This window comes from Siniperca chuatsi, linkage group LG17 (assembly GCF_020085105.1).
Source record: "Siniperca chuatsi isolate FFG_IHB_CAS linkage group LG17, ASM2008510v1, whole genome shotgun sequence".
Lineage (NCBI taxonomy): Eukaryota > Metazoa > Chordata > Actinopteri > Centrarchiformes > Sinipercidae > Siniperca > Siniperca chuatsi.
The window spans coordinates 8,806,513-8,818,596 of NC_058058.1; positions in this window are offsets into that span (position 1 = coordinate 8,806,513).

Below are 12,084 nucleotides of genomic sequence, written 5' to 3' on the forward strand. Positions count from 1 at the left end.
TGTGCCTCTCATGTATTATCATTATATTTATGTAATTGTCTATATTATCATTGCAGGGTTAAGCATTTATTTTTCTGAAAGATACACCCAGGACGATCTTTCAAAAACCCAGAATGTTGTTTAACATGTCTTAGTTTTGAAGGTATTTCCAGAGTCCTCAAAGACTCCCTGTGTCCATCTGGATCAAATATTAGTCCATCTGCTTCCCAGTTAAAAATATTTTTAATCCGTTTCCCAAGTTGCGACTCAAAAAAAATGGTAGCCAGAAATTATATATATATATATATATATATATATATATATAATTATATAATTATCATAATTTCCCATTATTTTATATTTTCATACTTAATAACAAATTTACGCAGAAATATAACTGCAAACTACCATACCAGCAATTTCTATATATTAGGTAATAAAGTTGCAACTTGGGAAACTGTTTAAACCTGTTTTTCTTTTAATCAGTGGACGGAATATTTTTCCAGATGGTTACAAGCCTTTAAAGCAGCTGTAATCGATAATTTTATAATAACAATGCATCAAATGATAATGGGAAACAATGTAACAATGTGAAAGGGGTCGATTGTAGTGATGAACCTACAGAGAATTAAAACCCTCGGTTTTATGGAGCTTTATAGTGAGTTTCAGCTCATTGTTTAGCTGTTCGGCCAGCAACTAAACTGTTTTGGTTCACTCTCACCGCCATACCTGCCAACACTCCCGTTTTCCCTGGGTTTCTCCCGTATTTCAAGGCCATCTCCTGGCGCCATCCCGTTTTGTTGTTTCTCCCGGGAAACTCCCATAATTTGCATGGCCCTCTAACTTTATTATGAAAACACAGATCCAAGTTTTGGATGTTTGTTGCCAGATCATCTATGAAACACATCTACACACACAATCCACACACTGTCAAAAATGTCAAGGCACAACAGCGCCCCCAATTTTTCAGAATGATATAATGTTTGCCCCTGTGGCTTGATTGTAATGATAACATGAGCGGTACAAACTGGGGCTAACTTGTCCATATCTACAAATGATTATTACTTCCATAAAAGTACTTAACTGTAAATTCTTCATTATTTCATGAGTGAAACTGTAAATGATCTTCTTTTAGACTCCTCTGGATATCAGACAGATGGAGTTGGATCAGGCCAACACGAATACGATGTTCAGTATGTCTCAACCAGAGCTTGACACCAGTGACACACTTGACATCCCTTCTCCTCTCCATGTGGCCACAAACCAGTCAGAATTTGATGTACATAAGGAACCGCAGAAAGCACCGATTGCTATATTTCCTGAGCTGCAGCTGGATAATCCAGGCTTATCAAAGGAGAAAGAGTACATTCCTGTTCATGATAACTCATCCAAAAGCGATTCCAATTCATCTGCCCCCACAACAGAAACCACCTCTGCTGTTGATAACCAGCCTGTACCTATCCATCCAGCTAGCCAGCCTCCAATCGGGCTTGACACCTCAGCTCACACAGCCTCTCCTACTGAATCTACCAGATTTACATTATCACATCATCAACCTGATGCCCCTGACATAGCTAACAGTACAACTCCAAATGGTAAACCCTCCCTGGCAAATGTTGACTCCCAAATTGACGCCACTATTACAACTTCTCTTCTTCACACTGACAACTCAGCTCCCAATGCAGATTCTGCTTCTGTCCATCAAGAATTCTCAATTTCTCGCACTAAGAGATCTATTCCTGAAACTGCCACGAGTGTCACTACACCCTCAGCTGTTTGCAGTGAAAAGAGTACTCGTCCTGTCATTCAAGACGCAGTTTATGGAGCATTGTATGACTCACTTTTCCCCCAGAGTTTTGCATCTGAGGTAATGCCGTCCTTGTCAAACCCTCCACCTCAAATCCATACAGAGATAAGACATCTTAACACCAAATCAGAACCGGTCATGGTGAAAACCCTTAATGAGTGCCACACAGAAACTAATGTTATATGCACTCACCTGTCAACTTCACGTGAGTTTGACTCTGCTGCTCGCAGAATAGATGATGTAAGTGATTATACTAACATAAATGCCACCTTCAGCGAGAGAAAGGTGATTTCTTCTAGTGAGAGCTCCAGATTTACCTCTTACCAAACTTCTACTGCTTCAGAGCCTCACAGAGACCCAGATATATATCACAGATATATATCTTCCTCTCTCAATTCAGGTTCTGAACCAGTTGACAAGGAAAACATTGCTTACTCAGAGCTGAGAAAGAGCACCCTTTCAGAGGTGAAATCAGACAGTTTCCGCTTCATTCAAGACACTGTCAGGTCAGTCCCCGTGGTTCAAAACTCCGCCCCTCCTGTTTCTGACTATGTTACATCCCAAGGGACAGATACTCCGGTTACTGACTCCAAACGGAGAGCGATTCTAATCAAAGAGTTAGTCACAGACGAAGCAAGCCCTGATCCTGGCTGTCCCTCTCCTGAGCCTGAAAAAATGAGTGCAGTGAAGGCTCTAAAAATTGAAACAACAGAGAGTTTTTCTGCTCCTTCTAGACAGATGGATGGGTATGATGGGCCTTTAAGTCCAACATATCTGAGCGTAGGATCAGATGATGGCAGTGTCATGGAGATCTACTACAGTGCTGAAGAAGACAACACAGAGGAGAGCGTGGATGAAGAGATGTACACGATGGATGAAAGAGAAGAAATTAGCGTGGTAGATGGGGTGAAAGAGGTCGTCGGGCTGTGCGAGGAGTCTCCACTGCAGAGGGAGACTGCAGGGATAAGCAAGAGAGATGAGGGAGAATTGAGGGTGGTAATTGTTAAAATGCAGAATGAGGGAGGCAAAATAGGCACTGAAGAGGATGTCAGAAGCCGAACTGAAGTGCAGCAGCAACTAAGAGGTCAGAGTTCAGAAACTGGGACTTCTGAGTTTCCTGTAGGCAATGATGCAAAGACTCAGGAGAAAGAAGTAGCAACCACAGCGTTTGCGCAGGTGAAAGAAGAGAGGCAGGTGGAGAGAAAGGAGGAGTTACCAGCCACACCGGTTCAGCAGGTAAACACAGTGATGGAATGCGACTCTTCTCCACCCTCCAGTGAGCCGCATGGGCAGGGGGAGGAGTCAGAGGGAAACCGGACGGAGCATTTGGAAACAGAAGACCACCCTAATGTAGAGAAGCAACTCCCAAGCCAGGAGATACAATATCTGGCTTACAAAGACATTAGGAGTTCTGAATATATACATGCTGCTTCCAGTAACACAAGAGAGGAAGACATGATCACACCCACATTTAGAGAGGAAGAAAAGCAAGATTCACTTATTACAAAAGCAGACACGAGAGGTGAAGCAAGCAAGGAAAGCACAGAAGCCAATAGTAACGCTACAATAAGTGCAGTCACACATACTTCTGGTGGACTAGAGGTTGTCACGGGCACTTTGACATGCAGCGCTGAGCTGCAATCAGATGCCACAGAGATTGAACACAATAGGGCTCCACAGAGTAGTGAGTGGGTGGATACAATTACTCAGAGCACAGACAGAACCAGGACAGTGCAAGAACAGGTGGCAGTTGAGCTGCCAGTCTCAGACAAAGACACACACCGTCCTGATACCGAAGCTGCAGACACACTCTCAGAGAGACATGAGCATCTGGCAGAAGCCCAACCCGACCTGAGTCAGGGGTAAGTGGAAAGTCTTATCACTACAGACGTACTGGATTTTAAGCTCAACATAAATTAAGTGTGTGAATGAACAGGTACATTAAATAATCCTTAACTTTGTATGTAAATGATAGCTTGCTGTCCATAAAGTTCAAGTTTAGGGAGAGTTAAGGGAAAGTGCAACAAATGAGTTATTTTACAAATTTGTGAATGCTGTCATTTAGGAAATTACAGCTCTGTAGCTACTGTGCTGGCCTGTACAACATGCCTATGGGGTATATTAGACACATAAATTAGCATTGTTTTCTTGTTAATGTAAAGTGATATAGTTGTGCAGTCAAGATGATAGACTTTAAATAGATAACCTTAAGTTTCTCGCCTAACCGTGTGGTCATATGATAAAGCCCTCATGTGTAAAGGCTTAATCTTTCCTCTGATAAAGAGGTCAGCACTGGATGAGCTGCCTTGTTTACCATCAGAGCTGCCTACATACCTGTGTAGTTTTGAACACACCCTTTTTAATGAATCACATGTTAAGTGATATAACCCAGGATCACTGTCACATACCATCAGCTTCATGACCTAACTCAGATTGACCAGTCCAAGCAGCATTTTTAGTCCACAGGTCACATGTCATGATCCACACACAGTGTGACGTTAGCAAGAAGAACACTAACAGTTAATTGATTGATTAAGGAAGGAATTTCTTCATATTTGGCACAAACGTCCACTTGGACTCAAGGATGACTGATTGGAATTTGGTTCTCAAAGGTCACTATGACCTTGAAAAACATATATTGGCCATAACTCAAGAACTGATGACCATATTTCACAGTTGGTCAGACAGTGACTTGATGAAACTTTTGACTCAAAGGTTAAAGGTCACTGTGACTTTAAAATGACCTTGAAAAACTCTGCAAAACTGCTATGCAATTGATGCGGTAATTATGACAAAATTTCACATAGATGTTTAATGGGATACAACAATGAAGGGATGACATTTTTTACCCAAAAGCTCAAAGGTCATTTTCACTGTGACATCATAACATCCTGGAAACACTTTTTTGGCTATTATTAAACACCATAACTCAGGAACAGAAGGGGGGATTGTGACCATATTTCACAGTTGGTCAGACACTGAATAGGTGATACTTTTGACTCAAAGGTCAAAAGTGACCTAAAAATAGGTTTTTAGCCATAATTTAAGAATGAGTTGGGCGATTCTAGATTTCACACACATGTTGACTTGGACGACACAATGAGTAAACAATAACTAATACAGTACGGGCTTTCCTCCATGTCATCCATTCTGCCTTTCACTTCCTGCCTGAATCACGTGACGCAAACAACGTATTGAAGCACGCCTAGCTAATCGTGATCCTGTGAGTAAGCGAGTGAGTTTCACCTACAGCTCAGAGAGGCTTTGCATCTAAAAATACCAGGAGAAAACAAAAGAACCACATTTTGTGTAGCTATACTCATCTTTACATAGTAATCAAGTGCATGTGTACCTGTTTATCCAATACATCTATGATAATCCTTCATTAATCAGTTCAACAATGTATATTCACTGGAATCATACATATGTATCATCAATATAGTGATAACTTCCATTTAGTCAAAAAATACACTTTACTTTAATATAATACTTTTTATTTAATTCCTCCCCAAGTATTGCATTACATATATGAGTCTGGACTGATATGGATGTTAACTACAACTTGACTGGTAGGCGGAGGCATACAAACGCAGGGCGGTAATTCTAGTTTTTAACAAAACTTGATGGTAAATGATTCCTTTCTTATCTTTCCCAAGGAATCGATTAAATGAAAAGATAAATAAATCAGATTTCTACAAGCAGATCATCTCCAAACACTCAACGTCTTGTCACAATTAGTGCTTCAACTAATGATTATTTTCAATGTCGTTTAATCGATCAATTCATTTTTCAATTAATTAATTAAACGTTCAGGTTATAAATATCAGAAGACAGTGACAAATGCACATCACAAGTCCCCTGAGCCTAAGGTGATGTCTTCGGGTTCCTTGTTCTGTCCAGCTGAACACTTTACAATAATATATAACAGAGAAAAGCAGCAAATCCTCAGATTTGAGAAGCTGGAGCCAGCATATGTTTGGCATTTTTGCTTAATTGCCCTCCTCTGATGGTCAGCTGGTGCGCTTCGCAGTATTTTGGTGACATTGTGTTTGCAACATGCTACATACAGTTGGCCAGCAAAGAAATAGATAATGCTGCAGGAATGTATGAGACTTTTTTTTGGATGTTTTGAACATTTTTTGTCATTAAAAACTATGTACTAATCTATTGTTAGTGACATGAATTCACCAACCACAGCTGCAGTGGGTCAGTGTCTCTCACCTCAGACTCTCTGCCTCCATCTCCCCAGCCTCCTCATGCACTAGCGTTTAAGTTGACAAATTCAGAATGCTTCAGTCACTTGCAATAAGTATCCTGTATCCCAGGATCTACTAGGGGGTTCACATGCTCAGAGTCTGTGTGATTCTTGTGATTAATTTTTTTCCGGGAGTAGCACAGCAGTAGTACACAATACTCACATGTGTGTTATCACTGCAGTAAATGCCTACAACTTTAACCAGACTTACTCATAAAATCTGCTTTAGCTTCACAACCTCTGTCCAAGGTTTCTGCCTCTTAACGGAAGTTTTTCCTTGCCACTGTCACCAAATGTTTGCTCATGGTGGGATTTGTTGGGTCTCTGTAATTAATATTATAAAGAGTACAGTCTAGACCTGCTATATAGGAAAAGTGCAATGAGATAACTTCTGTTATGAATTGGCACGATATAAATAAAATTGAATTGAATTGATCATGTCCTGACACCTGTAGCACTGGGTCTCATGCCAGAATGCTCATTTTCTTATTAACACATTTATGTTTTAACATAACAACCCATTAGGCACGTGTTTTCGTTATGCAACTCTTCCTACTGGTTTGTTTGGTGTTTGTCAAAAGTGTCAACAGGTGCAGGCAAAGAGCATGGCTTCCAATTCTTTTGCCTTGGAGAAGATAGATGTCTGAGAAAGACAAGATTTTATGAGGAATTTATGGCACATGATGTGACAGGTGCAGCTACATTATGTAAACACAGCAGGATCTTAACATACTGTAGTGCACAGCACAAAGAAAAGTTTTAATCTCCATTAGTGTATTCACAACATAGGAGGATTCTACTGAATATACATGTATCAAATGAATTCCTAAATATCCACTATGTACAATATATAAACTGCTGTGTAACTGGTTGTGTAACAATAATGATGCATTTAGTCTTTAAATCACTTAGATGTTGCGGAGGTGTTTTTTTGTATTTTTAATACCACAAGATGGCAGCAAAGACATGTCTTTTACCTGTGAGTGGAAGACACTGGCTTGCAGATTGCCATATTACAGATATAAAAAAGGAAATAGTGTAGGTTCATCAGATAGTACAGTATGTAGTATGGTGCATATACTGTGTATATATAATAACATTGGCTCAAAAAAGGCTGATTTGGAAAAAGGCAAAAGAAAAACCCATAAATCAGAAAAAAGAACCCACTGTAGTTTTTTTTCAGCCACGACTTTATATTCAGTGTTTTACTCATGCATAAAAATGCTTTTTATATGCAAAACAGTTGTCTGCTTTGGTAAAAATTGAAAGAACAAATCTTGTGGAACTATATACAGGTTGAGTGAAGATGGGGAGTTGAATTATACCGGTTATTTCATGACAAATAGTGTAAGAATGAATATCAACAAAGAGAGTTTTAGTGCTGCAGTTTTCTTTTAACGCAGTGTGTACATGTGCTTCTGTAATATTATTTCTATAGATGTTTTATTTCCATAACCTGCCAACAAACAAGTTGTGGCCTCCTACACTTAAAACAACAGAGTTTCTTGTGAACAGGCATGCTGATGCTTATTGAAAGATGAGGACTTTAGCCAGCCCCACCTGTCTTACAGGCTTCCTCGGTAGTGGTGTCATGACGAGTAACATATATTTAGACTTGGGATCCCACCCACCTCCAAGAGCCCACTGGTGTAGAAATGCTGATTTTTGTCAGCCATTAAAATCTACTCTTTTTTCACTATAAAAATGGTTGTAACATCTGCCACATCATTAAGGCTTGTTTTGTTTTTTCTTTGTGATTACATCTAAAGCCAGTTGAGCCACTTGTAGGTTTTTAGTCAGAACTCTGCCACTGAGCTTTGTCCTTTGTTTTCCTTTCATGTGTGACTGACTAACTGTTGTCTGACAACTTACGTGAGACACAAGTGGATTGTCATATCTGACAGAAGTAATTTTCAGGAAATCCGACCTTTATTACACCTCTATCTACACTTATATCTTTAAAGGAGTACTCCACCGATTTAGCATTTCACTCCTATAACATTATTGGACAGATCAAAATCGATGCAGCAGAACCAGATCTTTTATATTCCATGCATTCTTCTTCCTTGACAAAACATGGCACCTACACTACCCACAGTGCAACTTGAGCACCGACAGCTCGGTCTGAGATTTGGGTGTGTAATGCTAGTAGTGGCTAATGTTGCCTCAAGCCCTAGCGTCAAGCATTGATGAGGGGCAGGCTACAGAGGTCTGGTAAGCTCACTTCTATCTAACTCCACACCCCCAGATTTCTTTCATTTTCAAACTTGTAGTCTTCACCCAACCAGCGCAGACTCACTTGAGGCAATTGATTCAATTTCGCGCAGCTCCCTCTGGAGCCACAAAAGGCTTTATACATGGTTTTTTAACTAATGTAGTAGTACTCCCCCAAGACCTGTAAACAGACTTTGCTCTGTAAAATTGGTCGAGTTTCCCTTTATCGTCTGGACAGGGCGTTTAATGCTAAAGCTTCATGGTAAGAAGACAATGTTTAACAAGCAGTCATACTAATGATATTAAACACAGGGCACTGCACTTGATGGTCAGTCAGCATGACCGAATGGTTGTGATGTTTTCATGGTTACAGTCTCCTTTAACACAGTGATTGATGATGTGTAAATTACACTTAAACCCTCCTCCTTGAGCTCAGTAAAGCTGCAGGGCTTGCTCGTGTTTGACAGCCTGACAGATGGTTGCTCTTGCAGAAATCCAAACTGTCACAAGTCACACTACTGTACACTCAGTAAACCATTTTTAATCCCTTACAGATATGTAGAGAGAAGGGAGGCTAAACCAGAAAAACATGCCAGTGGGATACACATGCACTCTTTTCCCACTCATAGATTTCCATATAAATTATATATTTTTAGACGGACACTCAACCAGATCTGAAAAGTTCTTCCTGTAATTATGAAAGGAATCACATTTTGCCTTGTGGCCTCTAATGTGAGTTAACTACAGCCTGCCTGTGTTCTGCTTGCTTGAGTTCATCTATTTGCACAGAACTCTAACTGGCAATCATTCAAAATCAATACTCCACCCTAGATGCACTGTTTCCACTCTGTATCTGCTGTGTTTTGAATTTGCAGCAATGTTTCTATGTTGTTTTTAGACAGAGTAAAAACATCCTAAGCATCCAGCTGTACCTTTGGGTTTGCACATGGTTGTCATTCTTACACCTAGATGCCTTGACAGGGGAGATTTAAAACAAAAAGGAATGCTTTTTCACTATTGTTTTGCATGTTAGGCTAGGTTTACAATGTGTATGGTGACTGTATTCCAACACGTTTTTTTTTTTTTTACCAAGGGGAAAGATCAACAGAAGAGTATCTTTAGGAAGTTAATCAATCCTGTAAGAAGAGTATTTGCTGTTAAGAAGAGTTAAACATTTACTAAGAAATTACATGGAGGCATATGTGTTTCTTTGATCCTAACCAGGCGAGACATTGAGCTACAGATTATACCATGCTCATACATAATTGCTTGGGACATTTTCCTTTCATGTGCAATGCTCACATTCCCCAAACTGAGTGTTACTCAGTGTACTAGTAGGCTACATATGGACTCGGGTCCCTGTTGAGGCTTTACTATACTTATGTACTGAATGTGCCTACTATTTATCTGTCTATCTGTCTGCCTACCTGTCTCCTTGAGGCTCATTGTGCCAGGTGTGACATAATTAGCATGTTACAGTGAAGTCGAAGAGGAGGTTTAGGATCACAGCCAGAATTTGCGGGTGCCCTCTTTTGTCCAGCCGTTATAGTCCAGATGAGGGGGGGGGGGTTCTAAATTACTGTACGAGAATTTCAAAGGGATTAAAAACAATAAAATCAGTAAATAAATAAAATGAGATAAAATAGAGTAAGTAGACAGGGCTGAATAAAAGATTACTGATAACATTTAATTATTATCAAAAGCACAATAACCAATTTTATCATAATTTGTTATTTGCTATAATTAATAGCACATATACTGTATAACTGCTATACTAAATACCATATATTTACTGCATTGTGGCTCTCGCACTTCTACAAACCAAACCTTCTCCTTTGTGGGTGATGGGAAAATGCTCAACAAGAAGATATTAAGATACCTGCCAATGTGAATTCTAGGTTTTTATTTTAGATGGGAGTTCAGCAACAAAGAGTAGCTGTCTTTTGGCTTAAAAATAGCAAATTAACCTTAGAATTAAAGAGTAACTACACTCTGGTTTGTGGTTTAGTGACCCTTTGTTTGGTTGATCCAGTCTCGTCATTGAAATACAAGGGAAAATTAACCACAATGTCAGTGTTATCGTAAACACCGTCTCTGTTCATTACCTTTCAGCTGCATCTGCAGAACCAACAGTTTGAGAGTGACTCATTCTGTGTGGTCAGTGTGTGGAGACGAGTCTGTTCAGGGCCACTGATACTCAAACTTTTTGCAGCCATACACATAATGAGGCTTTGCATTGCTATGTACAGTCTCTTGGAAAAATACCTCAACACCTGCAGCTATTTCTGCACATTTTTCATGTGAAATAAGCATTTATTTCTTAATTATATAGGTACTATGTTCAAATGACAATCTGACAAGAGAAAAAAGATATACCATGTCTACTTGTGACCTTTTTAAGTTTATTTTTTTCTTCTTGTAAAGTAGCAGCTAATACCGTTAAGTAATTCACTAAGGCAATTATGTTCTCATGACCTTTTACTAAACCCCCCAAGCATTACACTCATGTATGTTACCCTTTATGAAACAGTAAGGAGTCATTCCACCTACTGTGTCAAATAGTTTTGGGGTCTAATGTCAAGTCTGATGACAGTGAGTCACGATGTGAATTGTTTGTGTAGTCAACACAATCATTTCACCTTTTACTGGCAGTCGCCCACACAGTCTGTTAGCACAAAAACAAGTAAACAGTTAATAATCTTACCTGCTATGCAGAGTTCCAATGATCTGTTAAAGGTCAAATGATTCACTGATGGAGGATCAACTCAGAATTACTGCTTGACTGAAAGCTTCTTGACATTCAATTTAATGCTTATTTTCGTTCGGCAAACAATACTCACGGTGATGAAGTTTTATTAATTACTATTATGGTTTTATTATTGTTTTAGGACTTTGAGTAACCTTGAATTGTCAGCTGACAGTGTTTTGCTTATGTGCACATGAATCCTCCGAGCACAAACTCGTTGTTGGTTTTATAACTGTTTATGCATAGACTGAATCCAGCTGAAATGTTTGTTCTTAACTCATTCAATTTCTACCAGACATTTCTAATTATTTCAACCATTATGTCAGAAATGAAATAATAAATTAGATAAATAATTAGAATTAGAATTAATTAGTCAAACAGCTGTTACAATTATGAGGCCTATGTAAACTTTATTTGACACTGCATGCAAGTCAAGATACTCAAAGTTGCTTATATAATTTGCATTGTTGGCATTACATGACCTCTGCAGCACTTGATACACTGTGGACCAGTTACCATTATTAAATCAGACTCTATCTTTTCTGTTTTTGTCAACTTTGCCTGTTTTTCTTTTTGTCTGTATTTATCCAGGTCCCTGACAGCTTCAAGGATGCCCACATCAGCCTCAGAAGCCTTTGCTTCAGAAAATCAGCCGACTAAAGCTGACAAGGAATTGGTTGACAAGATGAATTCAGGCTACAGCAGCCTTATCACCAAACTGTCCATAAAGAATTCATCTCCTCCTAAAGAGGATGAAACCAAGTATCGTTTCCGTAAAGTATCTCTGATCAATGAGGCTGATTCCACTGAGGGCAGCCAGGATACGGTGGACTTAAGCAGAACAAGCACCACTGTGACTGAATCCAGTGAAACAGATCCAGGCTCAGACTTCAAATGGAAAAATAGATTCGAGGGGGTTTATCAGTATAAACCATACAGAACAGAGGATTCCCCTTTTTCTGATTCTCAGAGTTACAGAATGTCTGACACCTACTCCAGTACCTCCTCCTTCTCCTCCTCCTCCTCTGCTCTCCCCGAGGCTACAGCGTACAAACACTTCGGCAACGCCTTTTTCTCCTCCTC